General features: G+C 37.5%; 1 pseudogene; it reads right to left on the reverse strand.

Moving 5' to 3' along the window:
• Nucleotides 1–16,783: 16,783 nt before the first annotated feature.
• Nucleotides 16,784–19,078, reverse strand: part of LOC133750602 (protein MIX23-like) — a 35,471-nt pseudogene continuing 33,176 nt past the window's right edge.

Raw genomic sequence — 19,078 nt, forward strand, 5'->3', positions numbered from 1 at the left:
AATCCAAACAGGTTGGAACACTGTCGAACATATTTATTATTTTTTTTTAAGATTTACTTATTTGTTTGATAGGTCGAGTTAAAGAGAGCGAGAGGCAGAGGCAGAGAGAGCTAAATCTTCCATTCAGGAGTTCACTCCCTAAATGGCAGCAATGACGGGGGGGGGGGGGGGGGGCCAGGAGCCAGGAGCTTCTTTCAGTTATTTAATGTGGGTGCAGGGGCCCAAGTACTTGGATTATCTTCTGCTGCTTTCCCAGATGCATTATCAAGGAGTTGGATTGCAAGTGGAGAACCCAGAACTCGAACCAGTGCCTACATGTTATGCCACCTCAGCTGATGGCTGCTTAACCTGCTGTGTCACAGCACTGGCCTTTGGCTATAATTTTATATTCCACTATCTTTCAAAGAAGAGCCAAGGATGCACAGCAGTGTAAGAGGATTCTGCAAATAGAGCAGTGTTCCACATAGAGAACTCCTCTAGAGAAAGCAGTTGCTCAGATTCAGTGCAAGGACAACCATTCCTTGCAGACTACACTTTGTAATACTACTCATTTATTAAAGCATTATTGCTATAGCTGGATGGCTCCATTTTTGGAGCTGGATAGATTGAATTCTAGTTTAATCTTTTTAGTCATTGACAGTGGCTGAACTACTAGCAAACTTAGAAGCTGTCTTCATCAGAACCAAGGTATATTTGGGATCATTGAAGGATATTTCTATCTAAAATAAAATAAATTGACCGATGCCACGGCTCAATAGGCTAATCCTCCGCCTGCGGCACTGGCACCCCAGGTTCTAGTCCTGGTTGGGAAGCCGGATTCTGTCCTAGTTGCTCCTCTTCCAGTCCAGTTCTCTGCTGTGGTCCGGGAGTGCAGTGGAGGATGGCCCAGGTCCTTGGGCACTGCACCCACATGGAAGACCAGGAGGAAGCACCTGGCTCCTGGGTTCGGATCAGTGCAGCGCACTGGCCATAGCGGCCATTTGGGAGGTGAATCAATGGAAAAAGGAAGACCTTTCTCTCTGTCTCTCTCTCACTGTCTAACTCTGCCTATCAATCAATCAATAAATAAATAAAATGTTTTCAAAGCGTGTGTTGGCCGGCGCCGTGGCTCAACAGGCTAATCCTCCGCCTTGAGGCGCCGGCACACCGGGTTCTAGTCCTGGTCGGGGCACCGATTCTGTCCCGGTTGCCCCTCTTCCAGGCCAGCTCTCTGCTGTGGCCAGGGAATGCAGTGGAGGATGGTCCAAGTGCTTGGGCCCTGCACCCCATGGGAGACCAGGAGAAGCACCTGGCTCCTGCCATCGGATCAGCGTGGTGCGCCGGCCACAGCGCGCCTTCCGCCGCAGCCATTGGAGGGTGAACCAACAGCAAAGGAAGACCTTTCTCTCTGTCTCTCTCTCTCACTGTCCACTCTGCCTGTCTAAAAAAAAAAAAAAAAAAAAAAAAAGCAAAGCGTGTGTCTTGTTCTTTAATTTTAAATATGCATTATATAGTATAATAGTATTTGAATATTTTATAATAGCCTAGTAGAGTTTTTAATATTTTCATAGAAAAAGTTATTAATTGATTAATCCTATCTGAAATGCATGAACACACATTGTGAGGACTTTGGTTTCATGCTTTTTAAAGAATATTCCTAGAAAGCTTTTAGGTCAATCTAGGGATCACATAGAATTCAGTTAAAACTGTAAAAAACTCTACGGTGTGCTAACAAATATATATCTGTACCCACAGAGATACTGGTAATGGTTTTAAGACTGTGGAAAAAGGAACTGAGGTTTATGGGATAGGTATAGATAGGACAAAAAGTATAATTATGCTTTGTTCCTACTTAATTTTTTTTCTAAGATTTATTTACTTGAAAATCAGAGTTACACAGAGAGAGGAGAGACAGAGAGAGAGAGAGAGTTATCTTCCATCTGATGTTGCACTCTCCAAATGGCCGCAACAACCAGAGCTGTGCGGATTTGAAGCCAAGAGGCAGGAGACTCCTCCGGTGTAGGGGACCAAGGACTTGGACCATCTTCCACTGCCCTCCCAGGCCATAGCAGAGAGTTGGATCAGAAGTGGAGCATCCAGATCTCAAACTGGTGCCCATATGGGATGCCGGAGCTTCATGCCAGGTCATTAACTCGCTACGCCACAGCACCAGCCGCTGTTCCTATTTAATTCTGACTTAGAGGGCTGTGCTGGAAACATATATCTGAAATTGTTTGAATGAAAATATAACATATAAAGAGTATGAAGAATGCAGTAGGAGGAAGTGCTGAGGGATCTTTGGAAAACACTGCTTTACTGGTCAAGGCTACGTGATCACTGGAAAACGAAGCCCTTGATGACAGTCTGTAGTTATCAACAGGGATACCACCAGTGTCCAGGCTATTCTGAAGAATATAATTATGTTACATTGGTGATAAAGAATGAAATCATCAACATTTTTTAAGGATAGGGAGCCTTTTTTCTGCCAAGGGTTATTAGGATATTTATAACAAAATTCACAGGCCATACAAAATTATCACCTTAAAATTATCCTGCTATAGATTTACTGAATTTCAAGTCCTGCCTGTGATTGCCTTGGCAAGGCCAGACCAAATGATGTCATAGGCCTAAGAAGTTTTGAGTGCTTGGTTTCTTTGAAGATTTTGATTATTGATGTAAAAGTTGATATATCAATTCTTCATAAAAGAAAGCAAAAAAGTTATTGACTAACATCTTCAGTATCAGGAAACAAAGACCTGGAACAGTGGAGAAGCTCAGCATACCAGAGTGTCTGCAGAAACTAGGTCATGTCTTCTGTGTTTGACTGTAAATGAACATTTTGGGGTACTTCTACATAGATTTGGAGGAGATGCAGATATGCAGGGGGAGAGTTTGTCACTGTTGGTATTTTAAAAACACATTTGTTTATTTGAGGGACAGAGAGAGAAAGATAGCCAGAGAGCTTTAATCCAAGCTTCAAACACCCACAACAGCCCAAACTAGGTCAGGCCAATGTTAGGAGGTGGGATCTTAATTCAGGTCTCCCACATGGTTAGCAGAGACCCAATTATTTGTGTAATCTCTTGGTGCCTCCCAGGGTACACATTAGCAGGAAGCTAGAATTGGGACACAGCCAGTATTCAAAGGTAGGCACTCTGATAAAGGATGTTGGATTCCGCGGCATTACCTTAACCACTAGGTCAACTATTTACCCTGTACTGTTTACATTTTTTTAAAAAAAATCATGTACAGTCATTTAAATAGCAAAAGTCTAAGAAAGAAGGGTAAAATATAACAGATAATTATTTTAAATATAAAATAAAATAGATTCATGAGGTAAATCTTTGACTACCACCTGTCTCTTAGCAATTGAAATGATCATTTATTCTCTTATGAGAAGAACGGATTAATTTTCATTCGGGCATAACAAAGAGAAGGGTGTTTCCTATGATGAACACAATGATAACAACCAGGTGACAAAGAGAAGTTTTGTGTGATGTGTGGTATGCGGGATTGTGAGTTCTCTAGGAAACTCTGCTAAAGTCCACATGGTGTCAACAAAATAAGTTTGACACTTTTGTGTTTTAATTTCAGGCAGTCTCTGTATTCCATTTCTTTCACTCTTTCTCCCTGTTTCCTTGTCCTTTTCTCTCTCCCTCTCCTTCTCTCAGAAAGATTCTGGAGATAAATGATAGATAAATATAGATAGATAGATTGATCGATCGATCGATCTGCATTTTGTGCTTGTTGTAAATACAACGCATGGAAGAGAAGGAGGTATGGACCATGAAAACATAATGAAAAATGTATATAAAGAGAATTGAAAATGAATCTTGATGCGAATGGAAGGGGAGAGGGAACAGGAAAGGGGAGGGTTTCGGGTAGGAGGGAAGTTATGGGGGGGGAGCCATTGTAATCCTTAAGCTGTACTTTGGAAATCTATATTCATTAGATAAAAGTTAAAAAAAAAAGAAAAATGTATAAAAACTTTGTAAGGAAAGTAAGGGGAAAATGGAAACCGACATCCTTTACATGATTCTAAAATTTCACTTAACTCATCTCCAACCAAACAACCCCAGAGAGATTCTCTCTACCTAGCAACATTTGAACATCATTAAATACAAGTACTATATTACTTGTAGAAAGCCATGCTGTACACTCCATGTGGTACAGGAAATTCAGTAGGATGAAGTGTGCTAAGATTTGTGTGGTTTTCAGGGAAAATTACCCTTCCCAGAAACACAGGTGTAGTATACAAATGTAAAGTACATGTGAAGACGTAATGCACTACCCCCCACCAAGCAATAGAATTTCTCTTTGGTAGATGGCCTATTCCATTACATAGAGATACAGGCTGTAATGAAGCAGTTTATTGTAGACTTCTACAATCTCTTCATATAGACAACTTATGGGTACATAACACTAGATTGCCAATAAAAATCAAATAGATTTTTTTTAAATACAGGTATTACTAATGAAGAAAGTAGTAGCACATACCCCACCCACCAAATCGCCCACATTTTATCCACAGGGAGCATTAGTCACCATTTGTTCTTACTTCTTGTGGTGCTAATGTGAAGCATAATGGATAATGTGAAGCATCTGCAGTTGGCAAGTCTTAAACGTTTCTCTTAGAACATGATTTGGATGTTCACCAGTTTCCATTTTCAGGTAGACATTCCTTAATAGATGGTTAAACATCTCTCAAATGTACAGCAGCAATTCAAATCCATGAACAAGTTAACACCTTTTTGTAGTGTTTCTACATTGTCCATCAACCTCAGGGTTATGCAATTAGATGTAATAAGCCACATTTGACCTAACATATTTCTTAATTAAAATGTGAGATTAATTATTTTATTTGAATTGCTTTAGCTTTCAGAATGACAAAGAACATAATAGCATCAGCAATGAAGCAAACTTATTTGCTAGTCAATTGAAACATTGTACATTCCCTTCCATAAAAAATTAAATTCACAAACCGGTTGTCTATTTTCCATTCCTAATAACCCAAGGTAGAGTTTTTACAGTCCTACAATCTTAGAAATTACCACTTAGTAGAAAACATGGAAACTCACTAGACTCTAATATTAGATCCATACAGGATTGCAAAGCAGGCAAGAAAGTATCATTAAAAATGGGAGAAATTATTTGTAAACTATGCAACTGATAAACAATTAATATGCAGGGCCTATAAGGAGCTCAAGAAACTCAACAACCACAAAAAATCAGGTTAAAATATTGGCAAAAATATGAACAGGCATTTTTCAAAGGATGAAATCCAAACGCTCAACACACAAGAAAAAGGGCTCAGGATCACTGGCCATTGGGAAAATATAAGCAAAAATCACAATGAGGTTTTACCTCACTCGGATTAGAATAGCAGTCATCCAAAATCAAAAACAATAATTGCTGGTGAGGATGTGGGAACAAATGCACATTAACAAACTTTGCAACCATTATGAAAGATAATATGGAGATTCCTTAGAAATCTGAAACTAGATAAACCATATGACCCAGCCATCCCACTCCTGGAAATTTGCTCAAATGAAATGAAATCAGCATATGAAAGAGTTATATGTATTCCCATGTTTATTGCAGCTCAATTCACAATAGCTAAGATATGGAATCAACCCAGATATCCATCAACTGATGAATGGATAAAGAAAATGTGGTATATGTACTCTATGGAATACTACTCAGCCACAAAAAAGAATGAATTCCTGTCTTTGGCAACAAAATGGATGCAACTAGAAACCATTCTGCTTAGTGAAGTTAGCCAGTCTCAAACAGAGCTATACAATATGTTTTCTCTGATAGGTACCTCTTAACATAGAATATAAAAAACTGTATAGGAATGAAACGGACATTTTGGAATATGATTGTTATTTTTAGCCCTTGTTTATACTCCTGTGGAACTGTGGTATACCCTTTTTACTTATTGAATATTATAGTTAGTAGTGAATTAAGCATAAGTGATTATAGAGTGGATTAAAATGATGTCTTTGCAAAAATTAATTGGAAAGAAGAAAAGGGAGGGAAGAAGAAGAGTTAGAGGAGGGAGGGAGAAGGAAGGGAGGTATGGTTATATTCTTAAAAAAAAAAACTGTATCTATGAAATACATGAAATCTGTTCTCCTTATATTAATAAAAATAAAAAAAAACTTCATGTGTAATTTAGTTAATTCAGTCAATCTACTCAGTTACCATTATTATTTAATAATTTAGGAGTTTCCTTAACAGCTTTAAATTTCTTTTTAATGAAAAATATTGCATAGTAAAAACTTGCATGACTTTGAGCTTGGCAACTTCATTTTAGATGTGAGACCAAAGGCATAATCCATGAGGGAAGGAACTGATAAACTGGATTGCATTAAAATGAAACAATTCCTGCTCTGAAAAATACCATGATGAGAGATAGAATAGGAAACCCAAAGACAGGGAGAAAATATTCACAAAAGACAAATCTGATAAAACACTGCTATTCAAAGTTTTTTTTTTTTTAAATCCTTACTACTCAATAGTAAGAAAACAACTCAACTAAAGATTTACCAGAAAATTTAATAAACACCTTATCAAAGAAGATATAAAAATGTCACATAAGCATATGAAAAACACAAAATACTATATATCCTTTAAGAATTACAAATTGAAACAGAAATCAGAATATATCTATTAAATGTCCAAAATCCGAAATACTAACACAAAATGTTGTCAAGGATGTAGACAAAGAGGTGTCATTTGAGCCTAGTGGAAGTAAAATGATACGGTCAATTTGTAGGACAATTTGACAGATTCTTACAACATTAAATGTACACTTACCATACAATCCTGCAATCACACTTCATGGGATTTACCCAAATGTGTTGAAAGCACATGTACTCTCCCAACACACACAAATATGCAAATGGGTGTGTTTTAGCAGCTTTATTTATAACTGCCCAAACTTGGAAGCAAGCAAGATGTCCTGCAGTAGGTGAACAGAAAAACAAACTGTAGCACATCCAGATAATGGAATGTCATTCAATACTAAAAGGAACTGAACTGTCAAGGTATGAAAAGAGATACATAAGACTAAACGAAAGAAGTCAATATGAAATAGCTATCTACTCTATGTTTCTAACTAACTGACGTTCTAGAAATGACAAAACAAAACTATGGGCACAATAAAAGTATTACTGGTTTCTAGGAGTTAGTAAAGAGGGAGATATGAATTAGCAGAACACGGGGGTTTTTAGGGCAATAGAACCTCTGTGCCTGGTACTACAATGATGGGTCCATGTCATCATACATTTTTTTTCAGAAAAATAGAATATTCAACTGGACAAGTGAATTCTAACATAAACTATGCACTTTAGGGGATAAAACTATGTCAATGTAGGTTGGTTGATTGTAACAAATGTACCATTCTGGGAGGCGATATTGATATGGGGGAGGTTGTAAAGGTGCAGGGTCAGGGATGACTTGGGAAATCACAGTATTTTTTCTCCTTTTCTGTGACCCCAACTCTGCTGTAAAAAAAAAATCTACTTTAAAAACAATGTACACAATACCAACTACAAGTGACTTGTTTCACTTTTTTCAGGAACTCTGAAAATATTGAGAGAAGGGTATTGGAAAACATTTTAATAAATAAACCAACAAAATAAAAAAGCATACTTTTCAAGATGAATTTTGTTGTTAATTACTTTTTTTTCATTTGCTTGTATTGCTGGAGAATACCAGTTGCTAAGTCTTTTACACTCTATTTGTGATGATGACAGAGAAAACCCAGGACAACAAATACCAGAGGGCAACTGAAGGGCTTTTAGTAACTTTTAATTTTTTCATATTTTTCCTTAGTCAAACCTCAGTTACATAGAGTATAACTAATCATAATTCTTGTTATGGCACACTCTCATCATTGGTCCAAGCATAGCATCTTCTATTTATTTTTTGGTTAGTTTACTTTTAATTCTGGGATGACTCTCACATAAGCCTAGTACTCAACAAGCAAACTGGAACATTCATAAAAAATTTGCTTAGGACAGAAGGTGTGTGTCTTCACTAGGTTTTTCATTTACAGCTACTCATGTGCAGCAAGGCAGTGCTGGGTTTATGTTTGTTAGTATGGAAACATGAAGAGCAAGCAAGATTATTTAGATGCAGAGAGATGTCTGGTAGATAATTTGCAGGCAGCCCAGGCACTCTTCTTGTTGTAATAGATAATTCACATTCTGGGTAGGAGCACAAAGCTTCCTGAGGAATCTTGCTGCAGAACAATGGACCATGCTCACAGCCTGTGACCGCCATCTGTGGTTTGTCTCACACAACAACCATAACAAAAGCAAAACCAATTATTTGAGAAGTGTTCAGGAGTCTTTAAGATCATAGGAAAAATGTAGCAAGTTCCCCTGGATATCTTCCCTTTTCCGGAAGCAGATTGGAATTGCATCTCTTCCTTTAACTTCTCCGCACCTGGCTCTAAGTTATCATCACCAACAGTCACCAGTAGGTGATGTTTACACTGGCATTTTCTAAGCTTAGGTAACATTTGCTTGACCCCCACCAAATACTTTATTTTTATGTTTTAGTCATGTAGCATGCTATCTTTGAATGCCAATGTTTGACCGTGGCCAGGCTTTTTTTGTCAGAATCCCAGGAGATTCTCTTTTTTTCTAGTTCCTAGTGTTTGCATTAAGAAAGAGAGGAAAGAAAGTTTTATTATGAATATAACAAAAATATATAAACATTGCAGAAAACTGTGAAAAATATTCACCTGCTACAGCAGCTGAAAACATATTGTTGAAAGAGAAGTCATAGCATCTCACTCTTCTGGCGACACTTTGTATTTTCCCATTTCTCAAACAATAAAGTTTCAGTCCTGTGTTCTCAAATGACCTTTATGTTCTTGTGTGTCTAACCATGTTGCCCACTCTGTAATGCTCTGTCCACTCCAGCCCCCACTGATCTTTTAGCTATTCCAGAATGTACCAAGTGGAATGTCAGGGCATGGCCTCTGCACCTGCTCTTCCTACTCCTTCCCCAGTCTTACCTCAGGACCTGAGCAAGTGCTGCTTTCATTCCCCTTTACCGCTCTGCTTGCAGATAGCTAGCTGCGTTATTGAACCCATTTTCTTCTGTATCACTGCACTTAAATGTGGACTTCTCAAGGAAGCCACTCCAGCTGCCATGTTTAAAATTATAACCCCAACCCCCTGCCCTACAAATGCAAATTCCCTGGCTATTATTCTTATCTACTATACTTTTCTTCCTTTTCTAACATACAGCATAATTTTATTATTTGTTTGCTTATGACATCTCCTGTGAGTATGTGAAGTCAGAACTTCATGCGTCCTCAGTGAGTAGAAGACCCCGTCACATAATTTCTAATCAGTAAACATACAACAAGCAATGATTTCAAATTATTTCTTAGTATTATCTTCTATTCCACTTTTTTTTCTTTTCTGTGTGCATCTGTTCTTTGTCAATAAGTTGTATGATATTCTGTTCTCTGGAAGCTAGCCCCAGCCATTTGATAGAAGCAGAAGTCAGGATTGCCAAGTCAGTATCCTTTATCCATTTAGTAGGAAGCATTTGGAAATAGTCTGATGTTTCTCTGTACCTGACAGCTCTTTATCCGACCCAACTTTTCACAGCATTTGGCAGGATGACAAAACAATTCTTTCACTATCCTTCATGGAGCTCCCCTACTCACCACATCCTAATGTAGCAAGATCATACCACCAGCCTAATCCTTGGGCCTTAGCATTTACATTGCACAAGATTCTCTCTCCTCTCAGGTTTTTGGCCTAAAAGGGACACTTCAGCAGTGTTTTTCTGTTTGAAGAGGCACACATCCTATGAAGTTTCTTTCACTCTTTGATTAGTGCTTGATAGAGTATAAGCAGATCAGTCTGATTCCTGCCCAGCTACCCTGTCCCAAAATCTCACAGCTTCTACTATTCTTTCCAAAGCGTCTACCTGCTTCACTTTTGTTTTCCTCTGTCATGGGTGCTTTGGGTATTTTGGAATATGCCATGTTGTTAAGACGATAAAAAATATAAAAGCCAAAAAAAATGGGATTTTGATAGAATTTAATTTGGCATCTATTATAGATAAAATCCTGTGACAAATCTTGACTGTGATTTGGAAAGACAGAACTGCCTGAGACCAAGAACAGGGCTGTAATATAGATTGTGGATATCTCCAAAAAACCAGAGTGTGGAGGTGCCATCAAAGGAACAACAGTGTGTTCTCCAGGGGGAGGCAGGCACCTGCCAGAAAGAAGGATCACCACAGCTGTCCTAATCAGCCGCCTTCTCTCTTATCCCTTGTGGAACATGGGATTGTGCTGTGGCAGCATGTGCTGGCAGCGCATCTAACGAGCCGGGAGAGAAACCTCCTTTGGTTATGCTCTTGGATATAATGAAGAAATTTTAGGGATAGGATTCTATAATTCTCTAGCTTATCTGTAAATGTAGAGTAAATTCTCCTTTAGACAGAAAAGCTTTGAATCATTTAGGATAAATGCTCCTTCCAGAACTATGAATTTAACAAAAAAATGGGATGATTTTTAAAAAATTCCATATCATGTACAAACATCTCATTTTAAGTCTTTATTTAAAGATGATGTGGGTTGAGAGATTTCTGTCTTTCTCTCTTCCTTTCAAGCAAAAAAAATGATTTTAAACTATGTAAATAAGATAAATGGAAATATTCAGGTTTTTAAACCCAGTCTTTTGGGGGTAGATTCTTAGAATGAAGAGCACTGGATAGTAAATTCAAAAGTAGTCTCAAATTCATTCTGACATTAAAATATGGAAGAGTCACCTGGGCATATAATGTTAAGTGAACCAAATTACTTAATGATCCCCTTGGCGCATGCTTATGTAATTCAGATTTGTTTCTGTGACTCCTCATGTTTTTGATGGCATACAGATTCTTAATCTCCTCATTACATCATCAGCATTCAAGCTAATGAGGTTTTGACATATCTAAAAGGAAATAAACCTAATGAAGAAACCATATACACAAGTCAAATTACATTTAGATGTTTTTCCTACTTATCACCAGAATTAAAGGTGTAATTTAATATGGATTTTTGATTAAAAACAGATGGCTCACATCTGTTCTCAAAATGGTGGAGAAAAGAAGTTCAATTTAAAAGTGCAAGCCACTGAAATAATATCTGAGAAGGGAGAAAGCAGCAGGGCTGAATATTTTTTTATTATGCCTCTATAGATATTTTCTGATGTCTATATATTAAGAGTAACAAGAATAATAAGACAAAATGTTTTTAGAGGGATATCCTTATAGGGATCATATCACATTGCAAGGGAATTCAAAAGTCATTTGTAGGTACTCTCAGGAAATGTAGTCTGGTCCAGGCACATAGACGTTCCTTGAATGAAGCTAGCTGGGGCTCAAAGAACAAGTGATTGGGGAACTTGAGAAGAGGGTGACATGACTAAATCACAGAATATTTCAGGCAATTTGGGGAAAACAAGGTCCTTTGATGGACACAGATTCTAAAGTAGATTATATGATTCCTGCCTGCTGGTGTTCACATCTTTGTGTTATCACCTCTCCTTGAGTGTGGCAGGACCTGTGACATTGCTTCTAACCAACAAAACATGAAAAAGGTGACAGGCTTAATATTTTTGGCATGTGGTGTATGATTACATGATTATGCTGCATGAAACTACAATAGCATGTTCACTCACAGAGATAGATACTGGCATAGAAGCAACAAGTTGCTGTGCTGTGTACATGCAGAGGCAAAGATTTCAGGACATTCTCTGGCCAAAAATTAGCAAGAAGCTCAGACTCTTAGTCCATAGCCTGCAAACAGTTAAATTCTTCTAATCATCAGTTGAGACAAAGTGTATTTCTTTTTTTTTATTTATTAAACTTTTATTTAATGAATATAAATTCAAAAAGTACAGTTTATGGGTTACAATGGCTTCCCCCCTCCCATAACTTCCCTCCCACCCGCAACCCTCCCCTTTCCCGCTCCTTCTTCCCTTCCATTCACATCAAGATTCATTTTCAATTCTCTTTGTATACAGAAGATCAGTTTAGTATATATTAGGTAAAGATTTCAACAGTTTGCCCCATATAGCTACACAAAGTGAAAAAACTACCGTTGGAGTACTAGTTATAGCATTAAATAACAGTGTACAGCACATTAAAGACAGAGATCCTACATAATATTTTTCAAAAATAATTAATTTTCTATGCCATTTCCAATTTAACACCAGGTTGTTTTTTTTCATTTCCAATTATCTTTATATACAGAAGATCGATTCAGTATATAATTAGTAAAGACCTCATCAGTTTGTACCCACGCAGAAACACAAAGTGTAAAAATACTGTTTCAGTACTAGTTATAGCATCACTTCACATTAGACAACACATTAAGGACAGATCCCACATGGAGTGTAAGTACACAGTGACTCCTGTTGCTGACTTAACAATTTGACACTCCTGTTCATGGTGTCAGTAATCTCCCTAGGCTCTAGTCATGAGTTGCCAGGGCTATGGAAGCCTTTAGGGTTCGCTGACTTTGATCTTATTCTGATAGGGTCATAGTCTAAGTGGAAGTTCTCTCCTCCCTTCAGAGAAAGGTACCTCCTTCTTTGATGGCCCCGTTCTTTCCACTGGGATCTCACTCACAGAGATCTTTCATTTAGGTCTTTTTTTTTTTTTTTTTTTTCCCATGGTGTCTTGGCTTTCCATGCCTACAATACTCTCATGGGCTCTTCAGCCAGATCCAAATTCCCTAAGGGCTGATTCTGAGGCCAGAGTGTTGTTTAGGACATCTGCCATTCTATGAGTCTGCTGTGTATCCCGCTTCCCATGTTGGATCCTTCTCTCCCTTTTTGATTCTATAAGTTAGCATTAGCAGACACTTGTCTTGTTTGTGTGATCCCTTTGACTCTTAGACCTATCAGAGCCATCAATTGTGAGCTGAAATTGATCACTTGGACTAGTGAGATGGCATTGGTACATGCCACCTTGATGGGATTGTGTTGGAATCCCCTGGCACATTTCTAACTCCACCATTTGCGGCAAGTCCGATTGAGCGTGTCCCAAATTGTACATCTCCTCCCTCTCTTTTTCCACTCTTAAATTTAACAGGGATCACTTTTCAGTCTTCAGTATATTCAATAAATGGTGCTGGGAAAATTGGATTTCCACGTGCAGAAGCTTGAAGCAAGACCCCTACCTTTCACCTTACACAAAAATTCACTCAACATGGATTAAAGACTTAAATCTACGACCCGAAACCATCAAATTATTAGAGAGCATTGGAGAAACCCTGCAAGATATAGGCACAGGCAAAGACTTCTTGGAAAATACTCCAGCAGCACAGGCAGTCAAAACCAAAATTAACATTTGGGATTGCATCAAATTGAGAAGTTTCTGTACTTCAAAAGAACAGTCAGGAAAGTGAAGAGGCAACCAACAGAATGGGAAAAAATATTTGCAAACTATACTACAGATAAAGGGTTGATAACCAGAATCTACAAAGAAATCAAGAAACTCCACAACAACAAAACAAACAACCCACTTAAGAGATGGGCCAAGGATCTCAATAGACATTTTTCGAAAGAGGAAATCCAAATGGCCAACAGGCACATGATAAAATGTTCAAGATCACTAGCAATCAGAGAAATGCAAATCAAAACCACAATGAGGTTTCACCTCACCCCGGTGAGAATGGCTCACATTCAGAGATCTACCAACAACAGATGCTGGAGAGGATGTGGGGAAAAAAGGACACTATCCCACTGTTGGTGGGAATGCAAACTGGTTAAGCCACTATGCAAGTCTGTCTGGAGATTCCTCAGAAACCTGAACATAACCCTACCATACAACCCAGCCATCCCACTCCTTGGAATTTACCCAAAGGAACTTAATTTGGCAAATAAAAAAGCCATCTGCACATTAATGTTTATTGCAGCTCAATTCACAATAGCTAAGACCTGGAACCAACCCAAATGCCCATCAACAGTAAACTGGATAAAGAAATTATGGGACATGTACTCCATAGAATACTATATAGCAGTAAGAAACAACGAAACCCGGTCATTTGCAACAAGATGGAGGAATCTGGAAAACATCATGCTGAGTGAATTAAGCCAGTCCCAAAGAGACAAATATCATTTGTTTTCCCTGATTGGTGACAACTGAGCACCAAAGGGGAAACCTGTTAAGTGAAATGGACACTGTAAGAAACAATGACCTGATCAGCTCTTGTCCTGACTCTAGATGTACAATGTAATACTTTATCCTTTTTAGTATTTTTGTTGTTGTTGTTCTAGTACTAGTGGTTGAACTCTGTAATTAACACACAATTATTCTTAGGTGTTTAAATTTTAACTGAAAAGTGATCCCTGTTAAATTTAAGAGTGGAAAAAGAGAGACAAAGTGTATTTCTATTCAGTTAGACCAAAGGTGAGATCTTGACAACAGTAAGGTTGAAGTCCTAAATCGGATCTAGCTAAACAAAGTCCGAACTCACAACTTGCAACAGTGTGAAGTAATAAATAAATAAATTGGGCCGGCGACGTGGCTTACTTGGCTAATCCTCTGCCTACGGCGCTGGCACCCCAGATTCTAGTCCTGGTCGGGGCGCCGGTTCTGTCCTGGTTGCCCCTCTTCCAGTCCAGCTCTCTGCTGTGGCCCAGGAATGCAGTGGGGGATGGCCCAAGTGCTAGGGCCCTGCACCCGCATGAGAAACCAGGAGGAAGCACCTGGCTCCTGGCTTCAGATTGGTGCAGCGTGCCGGCTGTAGCGGCCATTTGAGGGGGTGAACCAATGGAAAAGGAAGACCTTTCTCTCTCTCTCTCTCTCTCTCTCTAACTCTGCCTGTCAAAATAAATAAATAAATAAATAAATAGATTATATTTTAGATTTCTAAATGTGTAGCAATATTCTGCAGTGAGGGATAACATATGCAACCATTTGTTCACTCTGCACTTCATGTGATGCTCCTTGTCATTAAAGGAAAGTCAAAGCTTGGCCATTATGTCCCATGAGATAGATGTAGTACACTGAAATAGTTCAGAGACATAGAGATGCCCAGACATGCCCTTTCAGGAATAGTGATAGATAATTTCCAAAAAAAGGTAACACTGGTAAAGCTTTTTGTAGGAAAAAAAGTAACAATATAATTCATCATGCTTAACAGAGTGGTACCTGGAGGAAGTAATCTCCTTTCTTCACTGGTTCTACTGGAGACATCAAGGACAGTGAAGGTGCATTGGGAGCATTTCTGTGCTCCGTAGGGACTCCATGAACACTACCTCCTTGTAGGGTGTCAAAATATTTGAGGAATATGAAGAGCACTATCCTTGAAATCAAGAGTCCATATTAGTTTTGGAAGACATCACCTTAAAGTATGGACAGTTTGTGTTTAAGAATATGCTTTGAATTTGCGGCAAAATGTAGAATTACTAAATTAAAGGTAAGAACCAGATAGGACAGATTTAACACTTTAAATTCAAATTTGGAAATTAACATAAAGTAGATTATAAAATTGAAGCTACAGTAATATAGAGCTGCTTCATATTAATTCATCATATATTTATACGTGGAAAATATAGTAAGTACTTTTTTAAGTCATTCCCATGATTCATCAGTTTAAAATTTTAAAGAAATTCTGACTGCTACAAACTACTTTTCAGATTATAGAATCAGTTATGTGAGTTTCCCCCCCGCCAGGAATGTGCTTACATTTGTGTTTAGTCAGGTTCAAAATTCAGAAAGCAATTGCATTAAAATAGTAATTTCCCATACTGCCTTTTACTTTCTTCTACAGTTCATATGATTCACTTCTTTATAAAAATATCATGTCTGTAACTCATTATCTTTTGTTGTCATTTTGCTTTCTTCTTTACAGAGATACCTACAAGCTGATTGATAGATATACACATTTGTATCAGTGTAATTTTGCAGTTCTCGGAAGATAAGAATTTAAGTCGTTTCCTCAGCATTGATAGATGGCAAAAAGTTAAATAATTGTGAATTATTATATGGAAGTACACTTTTGTGGAATCTGAAAATAAAGAGAAGATTATCAGTACTTTATTGAGAAGGCAAGAAAAATAAGAATTGAAATTTAAAAATTTAAACTTCTGTGTCACTATGATATTGTTTAAATTATAGTTTTTAAAAATATCATTCTACAGCTGGTCAAATACACAATGGGAAAGATCAAAGGTCCTGCAGAGTTTGCAGATGGCAGCTCAGTGAACAAACACTAATGAAATCGTCACAACCTGCATAAATTTTGATAAAATCGGTTTTGATATATCATTTGCTATCTGTTTAAAGACCTGGGTCCTAATTCACAGATACCTTAAATAAAGAAGATTATGAAGGTGGAGAAGAATGTCTGAGCCACGGAGACTAAGAGTCAAGTGTTATGTTTACTGTTATTATAAACTCTTCTTTGGTGTATTTGTGGCAGTCTTCCAAGAATTTGTTAACTTCACACAGGGCAGGAATGATACTCTGCACTGCCTCCTCATAATTGATAAGAATGATTAACTGGGTCACTTGCTAAATATTTACCAAAAAGCACAAAAAGGACCCTTAACATTAGAAAATTGGGAGAATATTATATTTCGGAATTATGTACAGTTACTCATTTCCTCCATTGCTACTTATTTCCAAGCCACAGCTATAATACCTAGACTTTTTTTTTAATCAGAAAATTATTTTAATAGTTACAAAACATCTCTTTTTACAGAATTGGTATAAAATAGCAGTTGATTTCTCCATAATTTTCAGAATTATTTATACTTGAGTCTTGGCTAAGTGGGGCTGAAATCAACACAAGGTCTTGGACTGCTGGCTCAGAAATCATCCTAGGAAGCCTGCCCGTTGATGCCTGTCATGTTTAGCTCTCGTAAGGTGACCCGGTCCTTAAAAAAAATTCATCTTTCCTTCTTCATTCATTCTTTGGAGGCTTGAAGTGAATTCGGCAGCATTCATTAAACACCTTCCAGCTCCTGTCATTTACAACTTCTTCAACATTTAGTTCTGACTACATCCATTTCAACTTTGTTTGTTCTTTTCTAAGTTGCTTTAATAATGTTAAATCATCCAAATTCTTTTCTCTTTCTTCTCGGAGGTTTCTTACTACTTCTGAGGTCTGGGCTATACAATTTTTTATGACTCTGTCCCTACTGGCATGAGCTGCCACCAAAGACTCATAAAGTTGTTTACAGGTTTGGCTGGCATCAATTTTCCCTGCAAAGGAAGCTGTTGGAACCGTAGTGTTTAATTCATGTACTATTCTGTCATCAATTGTCCTCATCACCTTGAGTAATTCCTGGAACTCGGCGAACTCCTCACCAATACCTAGACTTTTTTGTGCTTTATCCTCCAAAGACCTTGTATGTTTGAGGCTTGGTCCACAGTGTATTGATGTAAGAAATGATGAAACCCTTACGGCAGTGTGAGAAGTACTGTGGTCATCTGGAGCATACTCTTGGAAGGGACCATGGTGCTCCAGCCTTTCTGTTTGTGATGTGATCTCTGACTCTTGCACATATTCTTGCCAGGATTCCAATATGTCAATGGGCCCATTCAGTCTTGGAGTTTCAGCCTCCAAAACTGCATTTTATAAACGTTTTATTCTTTATGAAGTTAGCCTACTTCAGGAACTTCGCCATAGTAAGAAAAGGTGACTAACACATTATGTTTCATTTTTTTCTTTCTTTTTTCTTAAAAATTCTTATACCTGGATGAGGTGTACTAACTCTTATACCTGGATGATGTGTATTAGCTCTCTCTCTCTCTCTCTCTCTCTCTATATATATATATATATATATATATATATATATATATAATGTATTGTAGGAAGCCATGAGTGTGTAGCTCATTTTGACACAAACAGAGCCAATGACACAGATGCCCTTAAGACCCCTATATTGTTTAATACTTTAGCTATATTTAACAAAACCAAATTAAAAATACCTCAGAAACCAAAAGCAGGAGTGCAAGGGAGCTGAAGAAGAAACTGGGGCCAAGAATTGTAAATTTCTTGGACTTTCCATTTCCTTCCTCCCTGTTTCTCTGCTTATATAGTTTTCCTTTTCTAAAAGGATTTCTTTTCCTTTTTTAGATAATAAGTGCCTGTTTATATAGATAACTATGATTACACATTACCATTCCAGCCACATGCATTGAACAATAGATTCTAATTTCAGATCTGAGATATTTGAAATGATGAAGAGTATGAAGAACCAGCTTGGGAAGGTGCCCATTACTGGCTTAATTAGAGATGGTCAAGAGGTCGATCAAATTTCCAGATAACGAATGGCCTTACTTTAGTGTATTCTTCATTTGCATGAATCAAGAAATATTTCAGTGTAATGGTTTTAAAAGAATGAGCATTTTTATATCTTTTTTCCTTATTGTTTCTCTCTCTCTTTCTCTCTCTCTCATCTACTAATAGGATATTTACATTTGGTATCATGTAATAATCCAACCCTGTATACATTATGAACCAAGGTAATAAGCATGTAGTATATTATTGTGAAGTATAATCAGGCCACTGTTAAGGAGAACACCAGAACTTATTCTTTATATCTCACTCTGTGGGTATCTTGAACATAGCATTATGCACATGTCTCCAAGAATGGCATTTGATTCTCAACTTATTTATTTCCATATACACAAATGAGATCACTGAGAGTCAAGTGCAAACTTCAGCTTTATCCAAGATGAAAATACTGAGCAAATTTAGTGGTGCAACACTTTGCTTTCATTATCTTCTCATTTCTTTCAATTACCCATATGTTGGAAAATGAATTAATAAATAACATACAGAAAAAGGCAGAGGAACGATCATGTTGCTTTCAATAGATGAAGTTTGATTATGTTTATACAAGGATTTCTTTTGGATCAACAAAGATATATTGTACTTTTAAATTTAATTTTCATTTGATTTCAAAATTATTAATTACCAAAACAAAGTAATAACCTCCATTCGTTCAGGTACTTAATGTCAACTAGTAAAAGGTATGAAAGATATCTACTACTAGAGATAGGGCAGATCTATTATGTGTCAGGGAGTGGGAGTCAGTTTTGCATGGTTATT

This window comes from Lepus europaeus, chromosome 2 (genome assembly GCF_033115175.1).
Source record: "Lepus europaeus isolate LE1 chromosome 2, mLepTim1.pri, whole genome shotgun sequence".
Classification (NCBI taxonomy): domain Eukaryota; kingdom Metazoa; phylum Chordata; class Mammalia; order Lagomorpha; family Leporidae; genus Lepus; species Lepus europaeus.